The sequence below is a fragment of the Marmota marmota genome, unplaced genomic scaffold (genome assembly GCF_001458135.2).
Source record: "Marmota marmota marmota unplaced genomic scaffold, marMar, whole genome shotgun sequence".
NCBI lineage: Eukaryota > Metazoa > Chordata > Mammalia > Rodentia > Sciuridae > Marmota > Marmota marmota.
The window spans coordinates 3,512,178-3,533,565 of NW_026000243.1; the positions used below are offsets into that span (position 1 = coordinate 3,512,178).

At 47.2% G+C, this 21,388-nt stretch overlaps 1 protein-coding gene across 6 annotated transcripts in view; it reads right to left on the minus strand.

Moving 5' to 3' along the window:
* Window positions 1-21,388, minus strand: part of Kirrel3 (kirre like nephrin family adhesion molecule 3) — a 557,396-nt gene that overhangs the window by 102,920 nt on the left and 433,088 nt on the right. The gene's annotated exons all lie outside the window — the stretch shown is intronic.

Below are 21,388 nucleotides of genomic sequence, written 5' to 3' on the forward strand. Positions count from 1 at the left end.
CCCCCCCCCACCCTTGTCCTGCAGATGTTCCCCAGCCCTCTGTCCTCTGCTCAGGGCAGAGCAGAAGCAGGACATCACAGCTTCTCCCTCCTCAGGACTCCTCCAGATGCTTTTCTCCATGTCCCTGTAGATCTCCCCTCCTCACTGCCTCCTTCATCTCCATCAGCCCCCAAAGCTTCTGGCCTAGACTGCATCCCGACCCTGGCCTCTTTTGGGGACTGAGTGCAAGACAGCATGGAAAAACCACCCCTCTGGCTCCGGCGGTCTCCGCTGTCTTGCAGCAGAACATTTAAAAAGCTGAAGACCTCATGAAGAGCTCACATACCTCTGCCCCCAGGCCCCTGAGATCCCCAATTATTTCCTGGGGAGGGAGGAGCTGTGTTGACATGGGAGGCTGAGGTTATGAAGGCCGGCTCACGCAGAGTGATGGATTCCCAGCCTGCACTGGGGCCCGGCTGCCGTGGTGCCTGCGCACCCAGGTGTGTTTGAGAGACTGATGGAACTGGCTTCTGGGCTCCACCCCTTTCCTAGCCAGACTTTTTCTTATAGAATGTAGGAAAACCTCTGGCTTAGAATTTCTGGGAGAATTTTTTTTTTTTTTTTTCTGGAGCAGAAATGCTAGCTGAGGAAGCAAGGTGACTGTGCCCAAGCCTTTGTGGATCTTGGCCCTTCCCTCCCCACTTCCTCTTCTTCTCCTGGCCTCACTCCCAGCTCTATTGAACCCTTCTACCTCCCTGAAACCCTCTCTCCCTGCACAGGCTAGGCCTCACTGTGCCATGAGGGCCACCTGGGAGCTCTGAGGGGACAGTGGTCTGTGTGGTCTTTAAGACCCTAGAGTTCATGGTGCTAAGGTCTCTGTGTGTGCAGAGCACGTAGGAAAACAGCCAGTGTCATTAGGCCCATGGTGATTGGGGTCTTCCAGATCTGGACTCCTAGAGCCATGGTACTCACTCATCCCTGCCACCCACAACTGTCAGTCCTCAGGCTTCTGAGGGTGTGTTCTGGTCCTCCAGTGTTCCAAGGCTGTTGTCACTCCATAGGCCTTTGTACTATGGCTGCACAGTGGTGGGGCAGGCTCAGCACAGATGAGTGCAAAAGCATCGGATCTGGGGTGGTTTGTATGACAGAAGAGCTAGAGCCTTGGAACACACTCTGCACTGAGTCTGATGGGGGAGGAGGGGTGCTGCATGCCCCTCTGTCCCACTACAGTCTCTCTCTTTTGATCCATGCTTGGAGGTCAGCTGGGAGGCCGTGAGGGCTGGTGCAAGGGTGTACCCACTCTACCCCCTTCTCAGACTGGCCACTTAGGCCTGGACTTTGTCCCAGAAGCAGGTTGAGGAGAGATTAACATTGTCCTTAGCTACACCTGGACAGAATGTCTGAGTCACAGGATGTGTGCCTTTGCTTCTAAGGAGCCTGTCTTCTGCAAACACATGTGCATGCCCACCCTCCTGGCTGTGAGCTGGGGCAGCCCAGCTGAAATCCTGCTACTCTGGTCTCAACTCTCAGGACATTCAGTCTTTGGATGGTCACACTTGATCCCAGGTCACTGGACTAAAAGGGATCAGATGATCAGTTTGATGAAGATATCTTATAAAGTTATTTTGGTGTTTAAGAGGGGCTTACTTCAAGTGTGGAAATTGGGAAGGGGGTGGCAGAGAAGCTCCGTGGAGGAAGAATCATGATATGGGGAAGGTGATGGAGGAGTAATGTCACTCTGGTGCAGGTAGAAGTATGAGTGATGAATACCCACCCTTAGCTGCCCACTTGGAGTACCTGACCAGTGGGTCACCTGCCAGGGTCTGAGCCCTGGAGAGTAGGAAAAAACACAGGGTCAGTCTTGCCTGGGAAGAAACTCTGACCCTTTCACTAGCAGTGTGAACTGGGGAAAGCTCTTCACCTCTCTAAGCCTTAAGTTTCCTCATCTGCAAAATAAGGATGGCACACCTACTTGGCAAATCTGCTGTGAGGATGACAGGCCCTTGTGTGTAAATGATCCTGGCAGGTGGAATGCGCCTAGTCAAGGGTTGTTCTTGCATGATAATCCATGAGTTTCTTCTGAGCCTGGGAATGTTAAAACTGGGACCAGAGCAGCACCTGTCATGAGGGGTCCTGGATCCAGCTGAGAATGGAGTTTTTGCAAATCAGAAATAGGACCAATCAGACATCTACTTCTTCCTATCCAGTGGTGCAGGTGAGAGACCTGAGTGTGGGGGCCTCTGTGGCTCCACTGTAGCCTGTCCCAGCTGGCCTCTGTCTCCTGCAGAGGCAGATCAGCCATGCAGAAAGGGCTAAGATATCACTGTCTGCTCTCTTATTAGTGACCAATTGGGGAAGGCTTACGAGTACTCGTACTGGGGATATTTATCACCAGCTTTCTCCCAGCCTGAGCATGCAGCAAATTGCCTCTTATGAGCTTAAAGAAAACCATCCTTGTCCAGAGGAGCAAGCAAATGGAAGGAAGGGTAAAAGAAAGAGCCAGCTCAGCAGCCCTGAGGATATCAGAATGCTGCTAGGTGGGGCAGGGAGGGACACTGATGGCTCAGATCCCTCCTGTTAGCCCAAGTCTTGACTTCTGCTTTTTTTCTACTGCTCAGCACTGGGCCAGCTCTTGATGTAGGGAAGTGAGCTTTAGATTTCCAGAATGCCCTGTTGTAACACAGGGGCACAGGATTGGTAGTGATGGGAATGCACTAGCCCACTGATTGACATATAATTAATAAATCTGATTTTTATGGATGGTCTAAGGGATGCCAGGGATTGTGCCAACCCTAGGCATGCTCTAGTGGCCTCAGGCAGGAGTGGGGGCCAACTCAGCATTTCTGAGACCCTGGCCTGGGTACAGGGTGCAGAAGAGAGACAGCTATGCTTTCTGCTGATCAGGGCTTAGAACCTGGAAAAAGCAGATATAAGCACAACGAGCTGGGATCAAAGGCAAAAGCAAGGTAAAACACAGTCCCCAGGGAGAAGTCACAGTGGGCTGGCTTCTTAAGTGGGCTGCAGGGTAAGCAGGATGGAGGAGGCAAGAAATGTTCGCTGGAATGGGGAGCAACTTAAGCAAAGTGTGGGGGTCAGAGTGTGTTGAAGGAGTGAAATCACCCATGCTACACTGTCTCAGGTTGACCTCTGGTACTGTCATTGTAGCTGTGCACCCCTGGGAAAGCTGCTTAGTCCCTCTAAGCTTCAATTTCCCCACTGGGGTGGCAGACACTATTTGTTGGGTTGTTTGTTAAAATGGAATAGGACATTTGTTGTAAAGAGCACAAAGCCCTTCCTGCCTTCCATGCAACTGTCACTATTATTACAAACGTGGTGTGACTGGTGCATGGGCTGTGTGTGGGGATGTATTTAATAGGGTGTAATCTAGGTGGGCATGGGGGATTTGACTGCATGGTCCCTCACGTGCATGCTAAGAAGCTTGAATTTAATGAGAAGTCATCAAAGGTTTTGGACCAACATGCTCAGACCTGAGTTTTCAGAAGATCAGAATAGTGACAGTGAGGAGGATGGGCGGCGGATAGGTCTGAAGACAGGAAGACTGATCAGCAGCTTTAGCCTGTCATAAGGGCACATCAGTAGAAAGAAGAAAATGGGCTTAGGAGCCACTTGGAGACAGAATTGATAATACTCTATAGGGGATGAGGGAGACAGACACTTATGGGTTTCTAGGTCCTGGATTTCAGTGTGGGATGATGGGGGAGCCATGCGCTATTAGAAGGAAAGTTGGCTTCACTCAGGTGCGGTGGCACACACCTGTAATCCCAGCAACTCGGGAGGCTGAGGCAGGAGGATTGGAATTTTAAGATTAAGCGAGACCCTGTCTCAAAATAAAATTATAAAAAGGGCTGGAGATGTAACTGAGTGGTAGAGCACCCCTGGATTCAATCCCTGCTTACCCCCTGCCTTGCCTATCACACATAAAAGGAAAGCTGGTTTCAGGTGAGACAGTGAGCTCAGTTCTTGGTGTGTCATTGGAGGGGAGCTTGGAGTCACTTAAGTGACTGGTTGTAGCTGGGGACACCCTGGATGTAGCTGGGGCTCTGGGTCTGCAGCTGGGAGAAGGTGTGAATACCTCACACTTACTGAGTACTCACCCAGGACCAGGAATAGGAGAAGTGTTTCTATGGCTTCTCATCTGGTATTTATCTGAAACTTCATTTCCAAACACCAAAGTTACAGACATTCATGTGACTACCTAAGAGGGACACATTTATTACATTAGGCTTGGGTTGTTGGAACCAGCTGCCTGTGGTGGAACATCTAACTCTTGTCAAAATTTGCACAGGGTTTGAACTCTGTTGGGATGCTAGGAGGTCATCTAGCTTAATCCTTAGGTCTGGGATGGGAATTATAAATAGAAAAGCCAGAAGAACCAAGCAAGAGTAGAAAATGGAAACTTCTCACCATAGTCTCTCTTAGACCTTTGCTGACTTGGGAATACCTTCAACCCTACTGGTGACTTGATTGATGTCCAAGTGAGGAGAAGCTTGCCAATATCACAAATGTTCCAAAAATGACTAAAATTTTGTTTGGGCTTATATAGGAGAGTTGGACCCCTCTTCCCAGGTCTGGATGAGGGGCAGAAAGTGCAAGGGCCCCTTCTTTCACCCTTCTTCCTTGCCTGAGCTGGGACAGCCCAGGTAGCCTGTGATTCTCCCAGTCTCACTCTTCTCTCCTCAGCATATACAATCCACCAAGGTCATCCTGGACAGCCTGGGTCTTTAATGAAGAGCAATCGGGCTGGCTAAGGCAGGGTGAGTCCAAAGTCACTATAAATCCTTTGCCTACTGATTATCAGCCTTGCAGCCCCAGCCAGTGCCTGCCCTGTGCTCATTAGTGGCATGGAGAGGGGCTCCTCTATCGATCCAGCCAAGGTCTGGATGCCAAGAAGACACTGATAAGTGCTGCTGGAAATACCGACTCTTTGGTGCTTGTAAGGGAGCCCATCCATCCATCCTTGCATGAGGTCACCCAGCGGTGGACGGGGACAGGCAGAGCAGTAAGTGTACACGGTGGGGGCAGGAGGGTGCAGAAGGGAGACACTCTGCAGCCCACGAAGCAGGGGCCCTGGTTGTATCTCAGGCCTGTTGCTGCGTGGTCAAGGGACTCAGGCCATGTTCTTGTCTTTGCATCTCAGGTCCTTGTGATTTCTGGTTTGGAATATGCACTCATGGGAACCATCCCCAGAGGAAGGCTAGGGAGAAGCAGGGGAGGAAGTAGAACTAAGGAGCAGTGATAGAACTGTGTGTCATTAGCCCCAGAGGGCACTGAAGGCTTGACTGTGGGCAGAAAGCATGCCCACAGTAGCCTCTTAGAGGACATAAGCTTCGGGACCCCTGAGACAGGCTGGAGACTGGGCTGTGGATTGGCTGATCCCACGATGCCTCTCTTGCTCCCTTTTCTAAAGGCTACAGTACAGATATGCAAAACCGGGTCCTTGCCATGAGTACCCAGACCCAGAAGGTACCAGTGTGATGCAGCCTCTGCTATCACTTAGTTGTCTGTCCTTGGGCCTGATTCCACCCTTCCCTGAGGCACAGATTCCATTTTCATAAAATTTAGGGTCTAGACTATTAGTTAATCTGTCAGACCCCTTCCTCCCAACCTGAATGCTCTGCATTCTAACTTACCCAAAGTCTTATTGGAGGGGAAAATAATAAAAGCAAAAAAAATAAAAGAAAATTTCTCAAGGACTTTTGGCTTTTTAGGGGAAAATTAATTTCCTAAATATTATTTTTTTTAAAGCAAATATTTTAAAATAATCATTTTGTGCTGTTGTCAGTCAGAGTGGTTCTAAAACTTCCCCATATGTAAGAATCACTGATAGAAATGGCTAAAAATACACCTTCCTGGACTCCAGCTCAGAGGTTGCGAGATAGTAGGTCTGTGCTGGGTTGAGGAATCTATTTAACAGCTTCCTTCTGAAATCACACTGCAGATGGTTTCTGAATCACATCTGAGAAGCATCCTTGTATGCAAACAGCATGGGACTCAGGAGCTGGGTTCTTTCTTGCTTTGGTTCTTGACCTTGAGAACCTTGTGGCCTTGATCAAGCTGCTCTCTCTTCCTGAGTGTGCTTGGTTTTTCCATCTGCTCAGTGAAGGCTCTGGACCAAAGTTAGCAGTTTTCACCTTCTTTTAAGTTTATGCAACTCTTTTGTCATGAAAATATCACATGGAACCCCAATGTATAAAATGGGTAGAGGCAGAGCTGAGGTAGACCCCAGGGACTGATCCTGCCCCTGGCCCCCTACAGTGTATACCAAGGTCTCTCTGTGCAGTGCTCAGAGGTTCAGAAGGTGCAGTGTGATTTTGAGGGTCTGCAGGTGCTCCATGAAGGGCAAGATGGTTATGTCTCATCCACATGAATGAATGTAAGCCCAGCACCCTTTGACACTGTGTGGCTGAGGCAGGCTGGACTTAAGAACAAAGTATTTTGGTCCCCCTCACTAAGCCTAAATTGAGAATCACAGCTTAAACCTTGTGCTCAGAGAGGAGTCTTCTTGTGGCTGTAGGAGTTATTCCCAATCGGAAGTAAATAATCTCTGTGCAATGTCCTGAATCTCTCCCCTCTTGGAGACTAAATACAATCAACTCTTAATTATCTTTGCTAATGGAGAGAAGCAAGGCTGTGAATAATCCAAATGATGGACAACTCCAAATAATGAATAATCCTAAGTAACATTTATTTTTTACTTTAAAATGCATTTTGCTATTATGTTTGAATATGGATGTGTTTGATGTTCTGGGAAATTTTAATACTTAAAACACACACACACACACACAACCCAATGATGGAGCGCCCTCCCTGTCTCCTACTCAGCTGGGTGAAGAACATCACCTTTGATTCTGGTCCAGAGCTCATGCAGGCTTATGCCTTTCTGGCTCACACCTTTCCTAGGAAGGGATGGGGATATTAACTGATTTTTGCCTTTAAAGGACTTTCATTCCCTTTGGGCCTCATGCAAATAAGAGCAAAATAAGAAGCTGTGAAATGTTAACAGAGGACTTCATTAAGCAATCTTGGTGATAGCATTTGCCAAGAATGGGGACAATTTGCCAACAGATAATTGAGAGCTAACTATATATGTGTCCTAATTAAAAAAGTGATTCTTCTTCTTGCTGCCCTGGGATCCCGGGCCCAGTCTTCTGGTTGGTTTGGGATATTAACCACAACTAACTCTTGTATACACTTTATACCTCACAAAGCACTTCACATACATTCTTTTACTTAATCCACCCTCACAGCACCCGGTGGAGAGTTTCGATCATCAACCCGATGTGGAGTCTTGAAGAGCTTAGGCTCAAAGCCTAATGTCCCACCATAAGTCTACCCTCCTGATTCAGCCCTCTTCCATCTCCCTCTGCCTCTTTTATCACTACCTAGTAGGGGCCCTGGAAAAGGCTCAGTTATTTGTAGCAACCTGAAAATGCATCAGCAAAGAGAACAAATCTCACTTGCAATGACCGTCCACTCTTCCTGAGCATTTGAAGTGGAAATGTTGATGAAGGAGAGATTTTGGGCTGGAAGCAGTTGAGAAAAGGGAGAGGAGGTATGCAGTCTCCAGGGGAATGCCTAGGAGGAGAGGTTTTCTTCCTTTCTAGGAGGCTCAGCTTGGGTCTCTGAGCCCAGGCATCTCAGAAGATAGATTGGTCATAGGGAGGATGAAATTGGCAGGGATAGAGCTTTTTGGAGGGAGGGGTAGCCCCAAATTCAGCTAGCCATTTTTAGCACAATCCTTAAAAACAGGACCATTCCTATTTAATGTATAAGAAAATGGAAGCTCAAAGATGTTAAGTAACCTAATCAAGGTCATAGTGTGTACTGGATCTAGGATTTCAACCACTGGATTCCAGTTCTGGCCTTTATCTATACAAGAGTATTCAGCAGAGGGTGTTTGATCAGTATGCTTCCTCTTCAGAAAGAAGAAGACTGACTTCTGTGCCCCTGACAGAAGTTATAGGAAGTTGCCCAAGGCCACCCCACTGTGCTCCAGAAACAGATATGAAGCTGATGGGACATCTGTTTCATGACCTCCATGTACGGCCCCTGCCCTACCTGTAGACCATAGACATCTTCAATACTCCTGAGGTGCCCTTTGGGGCTGAGATCAGCTCTGTGAATAATAATTTAGGGCAAAAATCATCTGCACTCAGCCATTTTTAACCCTACCCTGTGCAACCTCATATAGAAGTGGATCCTGCAATAGCTTTCTTAGCTCCATCCTGGGCTTAGTGAATAATGACTTCCATTCCCTGCACTGCTGGAGCCTTGGGCCTTTGCAACAGTCATTGTGGTGCTGAGCCACTCATTTGTTGTTAGACGACCCAAAGAGGACCAGCTGGTGCCTGGCTAGGTCCTTCTGCTAGGGCATGGGATCAGGGGCAGTGAATGGCTGCCATCTTGCAAGATGTGGCTTCATCCCTGCCTGTCTCCCAAGACATCTCTATTTTGTAGCTGGAGTGCCCCTGGAGATGTCGACAGCTTCTCTAATAGGAGAGTTACTCATGGCTTCACTGGAGAAAACAGAACAGCTTTCAAACCTCCTCCCCTAAACGCAGCAATATTTGGTAACACTTGGCGTCTTGGGGAGAGAATTCATGTCCGTAATTAGTTACTGTATATCACCGTTAGTACTCTGCTCAGGATTTACTGGGCAAATACCATTTAACTGCACAATAACTACAGGTCCTTGCTGCTTATTGGGTAATTTACTAAGGCTGGGAGAATGGGGCAGGAGGGACGCTGAATAGGAGGTATTGTAACCCCTTGAATCAAACTTTATGAGTTTGGGTTTGGCAGGGAGGCGGCTGCTTGTAGCCAGCTCTCATTGCTTTGTTTTGCAGAGTTGGCTGGTGGATTGCTTCCTTCCTTTTATTGGTTGCAGGAGGACAGGTCTGGGATTGGGGTCTGGGGCTGCCTAGGGCTACCTGGCATTATGGAGGGGCCTGTTGATAGAGAGGGTCTTTGGCTGAGAGTCTGCAGCAGAAATCCAGGCTGTGTGCCCTGGGGACTTAATCCAGCCTCTGCCATTTATTTCCTCCACGGGGTCCCTTCTTTGTATCTGGGCCAGTGGGTGGGGAGTTCAGGGAACCATTCTTGGAGGGCAGCATCAATGTGATCACTGAAGTCCTCTCTTCTCTCCCAAGCACGGGTGTTGCTTGGGAAGCAGCCATTCCTGGACAGTTGGCCGACATTCCTGGCCCTAATCTGCTCGAGCAAAGTCTGTCTTTGTTTGGCCATGCACTGTCTAAACTCCTCTAACCTATTTAGGCCACGGAGAGGGGAAAAGACACAATAATGAAAAACTCAACGTGCAACATTGCCTTACGCAATCTAATAAATTACTCGGTAGCCGGCTGCCAGCTCAGACTAAGCCCAATATTGCCTGCAGTAATTATTTGGATCAAATGCAGTTTATCTGCTTCATATTTGTGCTTCTGTGCTCAGTGGTAACTTATAAATGTCATTGTGGTGTTTATTTGTTATAATGAAACTTAATGGCATTGGAAGCTAGGAGCAGAACTGGTGGGGCGGCAGGTTTAAAACAATCTCCTCATCTCTGGAGAAGAAATGAGGCAAGATAACATGAAACTGCCCTATAGGGAAGAGATTTGCAGAGATGGTTGTGTCTTCATGCTGTGTGGTGGACGAGAGAGAGCCAGGAGCATCAAGTTGGCACCAAGGGGAGGCTCCAGGGACATCCATCAGGAGCGGGGTATATTTGGCTGTATTTAACCTGGCACTGCCCTATCTGTCCTTGCTCTATCTTCTAAGGGCTTTTTAGGGATGGGAGGTGCTCAATCTTTGCACCACCTGATGGCTGGCCCAGATAAGTGATATGCATTGCTCAAGGTCTTGGGAGGCTGAGTCCTTGATGAATGGAGATGGAAATTAGAATCCTAGGACGACTATGTTATGAGGACAGATAGCCAGGAGGAGGCTTAGAAGAGGGGGGAGGCAGAGATGGAAAACAAATAGAGGGATGGGGGTGGGGCTAAAGAGGGGATGCTAGGACTAGCTCGTTTGGCTTGGGAGGATGTTCTGGTGATAGGAAGTGCAAGGCACTTGTAAATCAAGGAAGAGCAGGCAAGGTGCCCCACTGGCTCTGCAGCAGTACAAGGGATAAGGATGGGCCATTTAGTGTAGAACTCAAAGTCTTGGCTTCATGTAGCCCTGGGCTCTGCGATTTAGAAGCCGTATGGCTTTGGGAAAGTTATTTCTTTTCCGAGTTCTATTTTCTTGTGTGGAAAATGGGAGTAATAGAAGATACCTCTCAGGATTGTGGGTATGGTAAAAACAGGTGCAATGATAAATGATAGATCAATGTCTGTGGTGGCAATGATTTGCCTATAGTAGTTGTTCAATAAGTGTTTATTGAGCAGATAAATGAAAAATAACATGTTCCACTTATATATATTACAAACCCTCTTCCAAACAGTTGAGCTTGGATTGGAATCTCACAATGTTCTGGGCTGATTTTTCTCGTATCCATTATAGGATGGAAATGCAGGCCCCAAATGGTTGCCCAAGGCTACCCAGCCAGTACCTGGAGCCAGCATTAGTTTCCTATCCTCTGGGGGCAGCATTACTTTTACCTGTCCTCCCTGGACAGACCCTCCTCTGCACTGGGAGGCTGAGCTCATCCCTTCTGACTAGCAGCCCCAACTCTCTGGAGACCAGCCCAGAGCCTGTACTGACCTCTCCAGCACAGCCTGGAGGCACAGGGAAGTGGAGCTTTTAACTGACCATTTCATTTTAATATGCATTTAGCCATTTATTCATGAAATATTCATGTTTCTCCCTTCAGTGACATGCTCATACAAGTCTCCCAACACTATAAATATGGATGAAGGTTATTAGTCATTGTTATTTCTCTCACTATCCCACCCCCTCCCTCAACACACCTTCTGTTTTGATCTCAGCAAAAATGGGACTGAATTGAGGGTATTAACCTGCAACACTAATAACAATGTCTTGCGTTTGATGGCACTTTATACTTTTCCAAAGCACCTTGCACAGCCATTATGCAAATTTTATCCTTACAGAGAATACACGGAGGAAAGAGGGCTAGCATCTAGAGTACACCCATTTTGTAGATGAGAAAATATAGGCTAAAAGAGATTAAGGTCAAGGTCACATACCTACTCAGGAACAGAACTAATGTTCAAAAACATATTTTATTTGTTTGTTTTGAATCCTAATGAACTGTTCTCTGAAATGGAGTGGATTTGCTCCACGCAAAGCAATAATAATGTAATTTTTTGAGTAGTATTTTATAAAGAGTGCTCATCCATGTTACTTTACTGTCCCCACAAGGCAGGCACAATTTATTCTCATTTGACCAAGCTCCCACACTAGCTAGTGGCAGATTCAGGCCTTAAACCGTTATTCCCCAAAGTGGATTCTAAGGAACACTAGGCCTACTGCATGCTATAGGCAAAATGATTCCGTAGGCAAGTGAGTTTGGGAAACTCTGTGAACCGTCTCCCCCTTCTGATGCTTCATCACGCCCCTTGGTGTATTAAAGTCTCCGAGACGTTCCTTAGGAGAGAGACTTGTTTAATTAGGTCTCACCTAGACTTTCCCTACCTTATCTGACCGAGGAGGCTGTGTTTCACAGAAAACCTATTAACGTGCCATAGAAATGCTGCTCCAGGGCAGTATGTGCACACTGTCCCTCCTCCCCTGCGCTTCTGGAGACAAGGCTGGGGGAGATGAGCACAGGGGTCGGGATGGAGAGAAGGCCTGCTTTAGCGGACCACAGGGCTGAAGGGCTCCCTACTCAGGTTGCTTCCTTTTCTCCCTGTACCCCCTGGGCAGTGAAGCCAGGATGATGCATTCAATATTAGGCACAGTTAGCCCCACCTACGTTTGGGGCAGGATCAGAGGGACAACCTGACTGTCCTGGCAGGGTCTATGGGAAGTGTACCATGGGGAGGTGGTCCTGGGCCAAGAAGAAGTGGACAGGGACACACAGCGTGTCTCAGTCATGTCTGTCCTGATGGCAGTGGGGGTGTTACCCTACTCCCATCCCCCAAACAAAAGCTCCTGGAAGCAGGGTGGAGGTAAGAAGACCAGGGTCTGCCTCTTTGCTTTATGTTGTAACAGCTGCATGTCGATAGGTAAATGACCCAGTCTCTCTAGATCTCAGTTTCTCCATCCTTAAAATGGGATGAAACCCCTACCTTGGGATATGGCGGGGATTAAATGACACAAGTATGTGAAGTTCCTCCCTTGTCCCATGTCTTCATGGGTTAGCTCCTTTCTCTGAGCTCTCAGAAGTCCCCCAGTGTCTCTCCATTCAGAACAAATGTCTTTCTTCACCTCTGTGTCTCAAGAGTGTGACATCTATACACTGTACATCTCTTTGGCTCTTGTACCACCCTGCCTTCAATTTTCACTGTAAGCTCTCTCCCCATTGGACTCAGGGTATTGCAACCCTGCCAGGATCCTGTAGGCTAGACCACCTCAAAGCCTGCAGGCTAGCTTCCAACGGCTGCAAAGGCCTCACGGAGCAGGACAGTGGTACCTGGAGCTAACAGCCCTTGACCCATTCCCTACAGGAGCTGCTGTTAAATACCTCACTCCTCATGTGTCCTAACTTTGAGGAATGTACTCTATAGCACTTGTCAGAGTTCCCACTGAGATCAGGCTTCAGCCACCCACAGTGGTAGCAGGCTGGATGACACCCCTGTGTTGGCCTTCCGTTTCCTGAAGCAGTTCCCTACAGCCTTTCTGGTCCCCTCTGCACCTCCAGATGAATGATCACATTTGATTCCTTGCTTAGGGTCTGCTTCTAGGGGACCATCTTCCACCACTGACTAGCCCCCGCCCCCCGCCCCCAGGCACATAGTTGGCAACCTGATAAATCCTAAGTCAAACAGAATTGAGACATAAGAACGGGCACAAGAGTGGCCTCTCAATCAGTGCAATGATGACAGTAGGCTGGCCAAAGTGATGGCTGGACAAAATGCCTGCTCCTTTCCACATCAGGGATCATCCACAGACACACTCTCCCCTCTGTACCTGTCCAGCCTGATTCCTGGTCAAACCTTAGTGAGTGCAGAGGAGCCATGGTCCAGTGTCCATCATGGATGAGAGGAGAGTGGCTTGGTGTAGGGTTTTGAGATCCTTTCATGAATAATGGTTGAGAAGTGCTTCTCTTTACTACTAAGAATGGTGGTTGTTCCTAGTCCATTTGACTCAGAGTTGGGGACTATTACATTGCTCTATTTATCCCACCCTCGGTATGCAGTTACTGAAACTGTCACCGTGTCCTATATTCCATAGGCCATTATGTGTATTTCAAACCATTATATAAATGGACTAGATTGGGTACTTCTGAATGTCATTAAACTCCTCCCATACAAGTAACAACACCGTTTCCATAGAAACGAATACATTTCAGAAGGGAAGGCACCAGGAAGAAGCAGGTGGCGTGGGTGGGGGGAAACAAGGCCTTGGGATTGCTGCCTCTGGAGCCCTGGCCTGGCGCTGTGACATGACTGCTCTGTGGAGGTGGGGCGAGCTCCTTCGGGATTTTATTGACTTTCCTTTGATGAAAGCCCTGGATAATTCATCTCAGCCTGAACCTGCTCATTCCAGCACACAGCTCTAAAAACTTTATGGCACTGCAGGCCATTAAGCACCCTCATTTTTTTCCCACTCCTCTGTGACTTCCTGCAGACCCTGGGGAGGGTCAGCATTCAATCAATTCATAGATGAAGTTTCTAGACTAGATGAGGATGAAGCAGAGAGAAAAAAGGAGGCCTCCATCAGGACACAGTTGGCTTTGGGGGAGACCACGGGCTCTTGCCAGTGGCTGCTGCTCAAGTCACTCAGTCCCTTTGTCATCAGTGCAGTTGGAATGTTAAGATGAAGACTCTTTGGATGGAAGGAGCACTGTATGTGGAATTTCTTTATGAGAGCCTGGCTGAGGGGTTCCCGTGACTTGGTTAGAAGTGAGTTTCCTGCCTCTGCAGGGATTCAAGCATAAATTGCAACGGCCTCTTTTTATTTATTTCCCTCATAGTTTTATTGTTATATTATAATTATACATAATGGTGCGATTCATTGTTACATATTCATACGTGCACACAATATGGCAATATTAGCCAATATCATTCCCCAATATTTCCCCTTTTCCCTCCCTTCCTGTACTCTACTGATCTGCCTTTGATTTCATGAGATTCCCCACCTTTCTTTTCCTTTTCTTTCTCTCTAGCTTATGTATGAGAGAAAGCATCCAACCCTTGACTTTTCTGACCTTGGCTTATTTAACATACTGCTCTCAAGTTTCATCCATTTTCCTGCAAATGACATAATTACATTCATCTTTACAGCTGAATAAAAAGTCCATTGCAATGACCTCTTATACTAAAAACGGCTAGATATCACTTTCTCCAGGAAGCCATCCTGGATGCTCCTCACCTACAGTTTGATGAGACTCTTCTTCTCTTCTCCCATAGCTCTTTATTCATCCTCAATTACTGTAATTGGGACATTATATTGTAGTTGCTTATGGGGCAGAGACTGTGCCTTTACATTCCAGGGTCTAGCCCATGACCAGGCACTGAGAAGGACTGGGTATATGGTTAGTGAATAGGTGAGCATCCAGTATCACAGGGTTCATTGAGTCTTTACTATGCTGGTGCCTGGTGGGGAGGGAGGTTGAACCAGCAGAGGAACTATGCATTAGATGACATTTTGTCTCTCCTGGCCTCCAGAATCTCTAGTTATATGGTGCTAAGCCAGCTCTGACTATATCTGGAACCTAGAATCTCTCCGACTCCTAAGCCATAATGCTTGATCATTAAGTGTACGAGTCACAATGCAAAAATGAAAAGCTAAAACCAAAATCAAGCACAAAACAACTGGTGGGAAGTGTGTCCCATGTCTCCAAGTGGAGGGCAACAATTTCTGAGGACAGAGATCATGTCCATGATCTTGGGAGCTTCTGTGCCTGGCTCAGTGCTGGGCCACAGGAGGGGATGACTTTACTCTGTGTATTTGCCCATGTCGATATTCAAGGGACCTACTTCCATTTCATTTCCCCAGGACCTGTGCTGCTTGTCTCAAAATATGGCTCGAAACTTGTGGCAGGCAGGTGTCCCTGACTGATCCACTTAACCATGTCATCCTCAGTCTTTAAGAATAGCATAGTGAAGTGGAGAAAGAACTAGATAAGTCAGAAGATTAGGTTCAAGTCCTGGCTTGACTGTCCCCTGGCTGTGTTATGCTGGGCAAGTCACATGTCTTTTCTGAGTTGCAATTTTCTCTTCTCCAGGTGGATTTATTAAGTTTTTTTCCCTAAGAGTTTGTGATTCTCAAATTGTCCAGCTCTAGCATCTTGGAGATACAGACCAGGGGCAGAAAAGGTCACTGTCCTCACTTTGTTGTTACTGATCATTCTGGGCAAACTCTGTGCTAGGCTCTGGGGGCATAAAAGAGACAAAACGGAACTTACTTACTGACAGGGGAGATGGCTATCAATTAAACAATTGCAATATGAACTCATGTGCAAACCGAGTTAAGAGGGAAGGGATGAGGCTCTACTAGAGCACTTAGTACAGTTGCTTGACCTAGACTGGGGAGGGTGGGTCAGAGGAGGCTTCAATGGGGCAGATATTTGAACTGAGATTTCTAGGATGAGCAAGAATTAACATGTGAGGGGTTAGGGAGAGGGTGTTTCCAGTGTGACATGTATCCCAAGAGGAGGAACTAGGAAAACCAAGGCCCCATGTAGGCAGGAGCATGCTGTCCTTGAAGAGCAGGAAGAAGGACCATGTGATGTTGTACAGAATATTAAGGGAGTAGAATGAGGCCCTGGAGGTAGGCAAGAACCAGATCATGCAGAGACTTACAAATCATGCAAAGGATTTGGGCATTTTTCCAAAAAGCAATGGAAAACCATTGAAATAATTTCCAGAGGAACATGACATCAGATTTATATTGGAAACATGGCTCTGGATGAAGTGTGGAAAATGAACTGACTAGGGACGGAGATGGGTATTGGACATATGGACGGGGATGGAGAGAGGCGGATGGATTCTAGAGACACTCAGGAGACCAACGTCCTAGGACTTGGTGAGGACTAGATATGGGCATGAGAGAAAAAGAAATTTGAAAAGGATCTTGGTGGACTCTGCAGCGTAGGTGACACCCCTGCCTTAGACATTTCTCCAGTAGGAGAGATGTCTGGTGGCCAGAGGAATGGGCTTGGGACACAGTTCTAGAATCCTCCATTGGATCATGGCAAGAGAATGGAAATTGTGGGTCTCTTGTTCCAAGATGCTGAGTGAATTAAATAACAATCATAAAGTGCCCCAGAAATCTGAGTCTTGCTATAAATAATAAACAGGGACGTTATACAAATAACCAGCTTTGCAGCCCCAGTGGAAGAAAACACATCAGTAAGAAAAATGAAATAAGAAAAAATGCACCCAAAAGCCCCAAATAACAAAATGACAATATTAGCTAACATCCCGGGGGCTCTGGCAGGCAGTGGAGAAACGGTCTCAGGAAAATGATTGTGCACCCTTAGCATGAGCCGGAGTGTGGCTGCCACAGTTCGGGTGAGAAGCGCTGCACCAGCGAGGCTCATTCTTCCTGGGGTCAGGTCCCCCAGGCCACCTTAATCCTGCTTCCCCTATGCCCTGAGACAAATGCAGCTCATCTGCAGGCTTTCTAAACTGCCTCTATGCCACCAAGAGTGGAGATGACGGTGGTCTGATCTGGCCCTGTGAGAATAGACAGAAGAAAGAAACACATCTTTCTTAGGAGGTTGCCAAGAAAAAATTAGTTGACTCCCTCTTACTGGTTCCTTTGGTGACCAAGGCATTTTAAAAATCATGAGATGGGAGCTGGAGATGTAGCACAGTGGCAGAGTTGAATCCCCAGTACCACACAGACAAAAAAAAAATTATGTGATGGGAGATGAGAACAAGGTGCAGACAGGGCATTGAGAGCCAAATAAGAGTTTTGCATAATGACATTTAGAACCGTACAGGTGATCTTATCTGACATTATTCAATCTCTTGTAGGAGAATATTGAAATCCAGATGTCCAGAGACTTGCCAAGGGTAAGTATTCACAGTTGGCACTTACTCCCTGACTTGTGGGGCATCTCTACCCACCCCATGAATTCTGGGGAATTCTAATTCTTCTGAGGAAGTTTTAATCTCAGTTTTATGGATTAGGGATGGGATGGATGGGATGTAGAAAGACATAACAGACTCCCATACCATCACAGATAATTTCAGGGCTGTTGGAGATGCCAGATTTTCATCCTTCCAGGGCTCAGCATCCCTCATAGGGCTGACAGTTGGAGATGGACACCACAGTGGAGGAGCGTTTGCACACAGAGCCTGGACTAGGACCATGGCATCATCTAAGAGCTGTGGCCCAAGCAAGAGCCAGTAGGGGGCCAGCTGTCTGTGGAGCCTGCTTTCTCCTTCTGAGGTGCTCTAGCCCCTCCCCAGGAAGCCCTGGGTGTGCAGTGAGCATAGCTTCCTTTACTAATCACTCAGGAGTGATGATGGGACAGTGCTGGGAGGCATTTCTGCTTTCCCTTCACTGAGCTGGGAGAAGCAGCTGGTCACTAAATGAATGTCCTAGAAATCTGCTGCCTGCCCCCTCTGCAACTGGGGATGGCACCCACATGAAGAAGGAGAGCTCTCCTGTGTAGTCCCACCTTGGCCTCAGGGGCTGGTGGGAAGGGGAGGTCAAAGCTTCATGCTTCTTCACCCCTTAAGCATCCTCTTCCTCATTACCTCTTCTCAGCAGTTCTATCATGGAATTTTCTGGTTCCTTAGGAATTAATTGTCTTTCCTAGTTTCCTTGCTCTAAGTCTCTCTTGCATTCCGCCCTTTCTTTCCCCTTGCCACCATCACTTTCTCTGCCTTTCTAGCCACCCTGAAAAACCAAGCCAAGTTAAGGAGTTAGGGGGCTTCTGCTCTGTTCATAATCTCAGCCTCATCTTTAAGAATTCCCAGAGCCCTGAGAGACCATAGACCAGGACTAGAGTCCACTTGCTGATCCTAGTAAGTGGCTCAATGTTCCTGAGTTGGCAGGCTGCACTGTCATCTCTGAAGTTGTCCATGGTTCCAACATGCAGGGCCACTGAGCTTTCTGAGGCAGGCAGAGCTCCTCACCTGATACCTTGTGACAACTTTCTGCTCTGCCTAGGAAGAAGACCAGCTCTGTGTGAGCCACGTTCAGTAAGAAGGTGGTTCTGGCGGCTTCAGGCAGAAGGAGTCATCAGGGGGAGATCTGAGAAAGGAAGGTGAAGGGTGTGTGTGTGTGTGTGTGTGTGTGTGTGTGTGTGTGTGTTGGAATGATGGGTGAGAGAACAGTGAGAACAGAGATGATGGATAATATCTGCCTAGAGACACCCAAGAATGCCCAGCAGTAGGTGGGGCGAGGCAGGAATGCGTGTGGAGAGCAGGAAGATCACCCCGAGGAAGGCCTGGCCCTTCTGCTCTGCTCACCTGCCTCTGCTCTGGCCTCCCAGGAAGGGGCTCTAGTCCTGGGATTGAAGTGAGAGTCTGGGAGTTGCTGAATACCTGGAGACTCATTTGGTGGAACTCTCGGCCTCTGTCTGCTCTGCTGGATGAGCTTCTTCTCAAGACACACCTGACACCTACAGGTGATTTGGTACATTCCTTTACTGTCACTCATTCAAATAAAATGAATGCTTAAATAAACTTTGAGTGTGCAAGACACAAGGCCCGGGATGGGAGAGGAAGAAGAAAGTAAAGATTTTTCCCTCCTGCTACTAGTTCTGGGTCCAACATGTAATTGCAAATTGTATTAAACACAACAAAATGAAGAAGGAGAGCCCTCCTGTGTAGTCCCATCTAAATGAATAGACTGGTTGCCATGATGGAGCATATGGTGGGGAAAAGGGGTGCTCAGCTTGGGTAAGGCATATGGCAGGGTCTCTGTAGAGGTGACATTTACACTGCGATGTGCCCCAATGTTTTTATTGTGAGCTCCTTGAGGGCAGGGATGATGTCTTATTCATTTTTATATCTCCAGTGATGACAAGAATGCCTGGCACTTATTTTTTAAAAATTGGCATAATTTTTATAATACTCAATGAATGTTTGATGCATGAAGAAATGATCTCCTCTCTGCAATTGCTTTAAAGTGTGCTGCTTTTAATCACAGGAAGACAGGGATGGCAAACAAATTTGATATTCTTATGGCCAGCCTGTCTTTATTCCCTCCTTTCTTGTCTGCCCCTCATTGATTTTTGTTCATATCGCCATTGGATGCCTCGGATGTGTCGAGTCCAAACAGGAAAGAAAACACACACACACACACACACACACACACACACTCCCCGTATTACCAACCACATCCATCCCTGTGAATGTTGCAGATTCTCTCTGCGAAGCTATTAAGCACTTCCAAATAGAGCAAACCTCTCATTGACTATCACATGCCTCCTTAAATGATCTTCGAATTGCGTTTTCTTTTTTATTGCTTTGTGTAGTTTAACAGCACCAATTGCGATTACTCTAACTTATGATAAATCCCAGATCTATAAAGCTCCTGTTCATTCATTATTTTCCTTTTGCTCCTTTTCAAGCTGTTATTTTTTTTTTTTTGGAATATAGTGAGGAGGGGGGAGTGGAGTGAGAAGAAAATAAAAAGATACCAAATTAACAGGGAAACAAGTGAAATAGGGGACCACTTGTCCCTGGGTGACAGATGCCCTATTAAGATACTGTTAGACAAAACAAATATGCTTTCGTACAGCACAAGCAGGTCTTTTGTATTTCTTCTGAATTGGAAGTATAATGATCACCACCTTATCTTTAATAGAAGAAGCAGCTAATTGTTCCAGTATCTTACTAATTCCAGCAACTGGAAGAAAAATAATTATTTTTTACTATTTTGCCAATTGTTCAATTTATACCAAGGTATGTTGTATGGCATGAACAGAGATTTCTGTTTCTTGATTAATGTCATGACTGCTATCCCAGATCAATTATTAATATGTGTGAATTATAATTATTTTTGGGTATTAGTATGAGATAATTATAAACCATAAAACAGCTCCTCATGCTTGTGGATGCCTTTTCTTATCTGAAGATGTGTTGGAGGTTGGGCACGTGAGCTTTAGAGAGAAACATGTATAATGTAGCACTGGGGGTAGCAAGGATGTCTGGAGTAGAGGAAGTCCTCCCTCTTCCTCACCTCCATGTTTTCCACCTCTCCAGAGACCAAGCTGACCCACCTACTGCGCCTCTCCTGCTCCACTCACACCCTCCTTTCACCCTGTCTCCGTTTTATTGGTTGAGACTTGTAACTCATCACATATGTTGGCTCAGCTTGCTCACCACCCCTCATCTCCATGGTCACCTAGAAGCTGGGGTCAGAACCCTGGAGCTTGGAGTTTCAAATCCAACCCAGCTCCTGACTTTTTGGCTTCCCTAATCCCTAGGAACCTTGGTGCTGCTTTTCTAGTGAGCACGACCAGCAAGAGAACATGTCTGTTCAGCACCACGGACAGGGGCACACTATCTATTCCTGCAAATGAGAAATTACAGCCTAGCACTCTTGTCAAGGTGGCAGTGTTGGGAGGGGTCCGTTAAGAAAGAAACGAAGAGAGAAAGAAAGTCAGTGAAAGAGATTGATGGGCAGGACATAGAATATTTAGACCCCATACTAACTGTGCTCAGCCATGGGACTCCCCTAACTGAGAAGCGGCTTCCAGAGCCTTCTTATATAGAGAGGGTGGCAAATGGGGGAGGTGAACGCTTCCTGGGCTTAACTGTGCTGACCTAATTCCTATCAGACTGTCACCATGATGGGTGCTTGTGGCAGAACCATAGCTGGTAAGTGCTCAGGTCTGGAGCACATGGGGTCGTTGGTGTTATAAATGGTGGGCTGGAAGCAGAGTCAGCTGAAAGTCACAGGAAGAGGGCACTAGAACTCTGCTGTGGTTGGCCTCTGGGGGACATAGGGGATGGAGGTGATCTTCCTCCTCCTTTCCTGGAGTGGGGATGAGGCTATAGAGGCTCTGAGCCTTGGGAGGAAGGGGCCCAGCTCGTGGCAAGTGGGGGTGATGGGAAGCCAAGGCTTCACTTGTCTGACTTTAATGAATAAATGGCATCCCTGGCCATTGTTTATCTACTTTTGGATCCTGACAAACAGTCTGTGGCATCTGATGAAGAGGGTTATTAGCTGCACGAAGACAGATGGCTGGGGATAGAGAGGATTGGTTCTTTATTACAGCAGGCCCATAAGTGACGGCACTTCTCTTCCATCCAAGCCTCTGCGTCAATGTTAATACTTTCTCCAAGTCTTCTGTGACTCAGGCAAGCCTCAGAGGAAAGACCGGGTACAAGAGGAAAGCAGAATGGCTTGTGAGTAG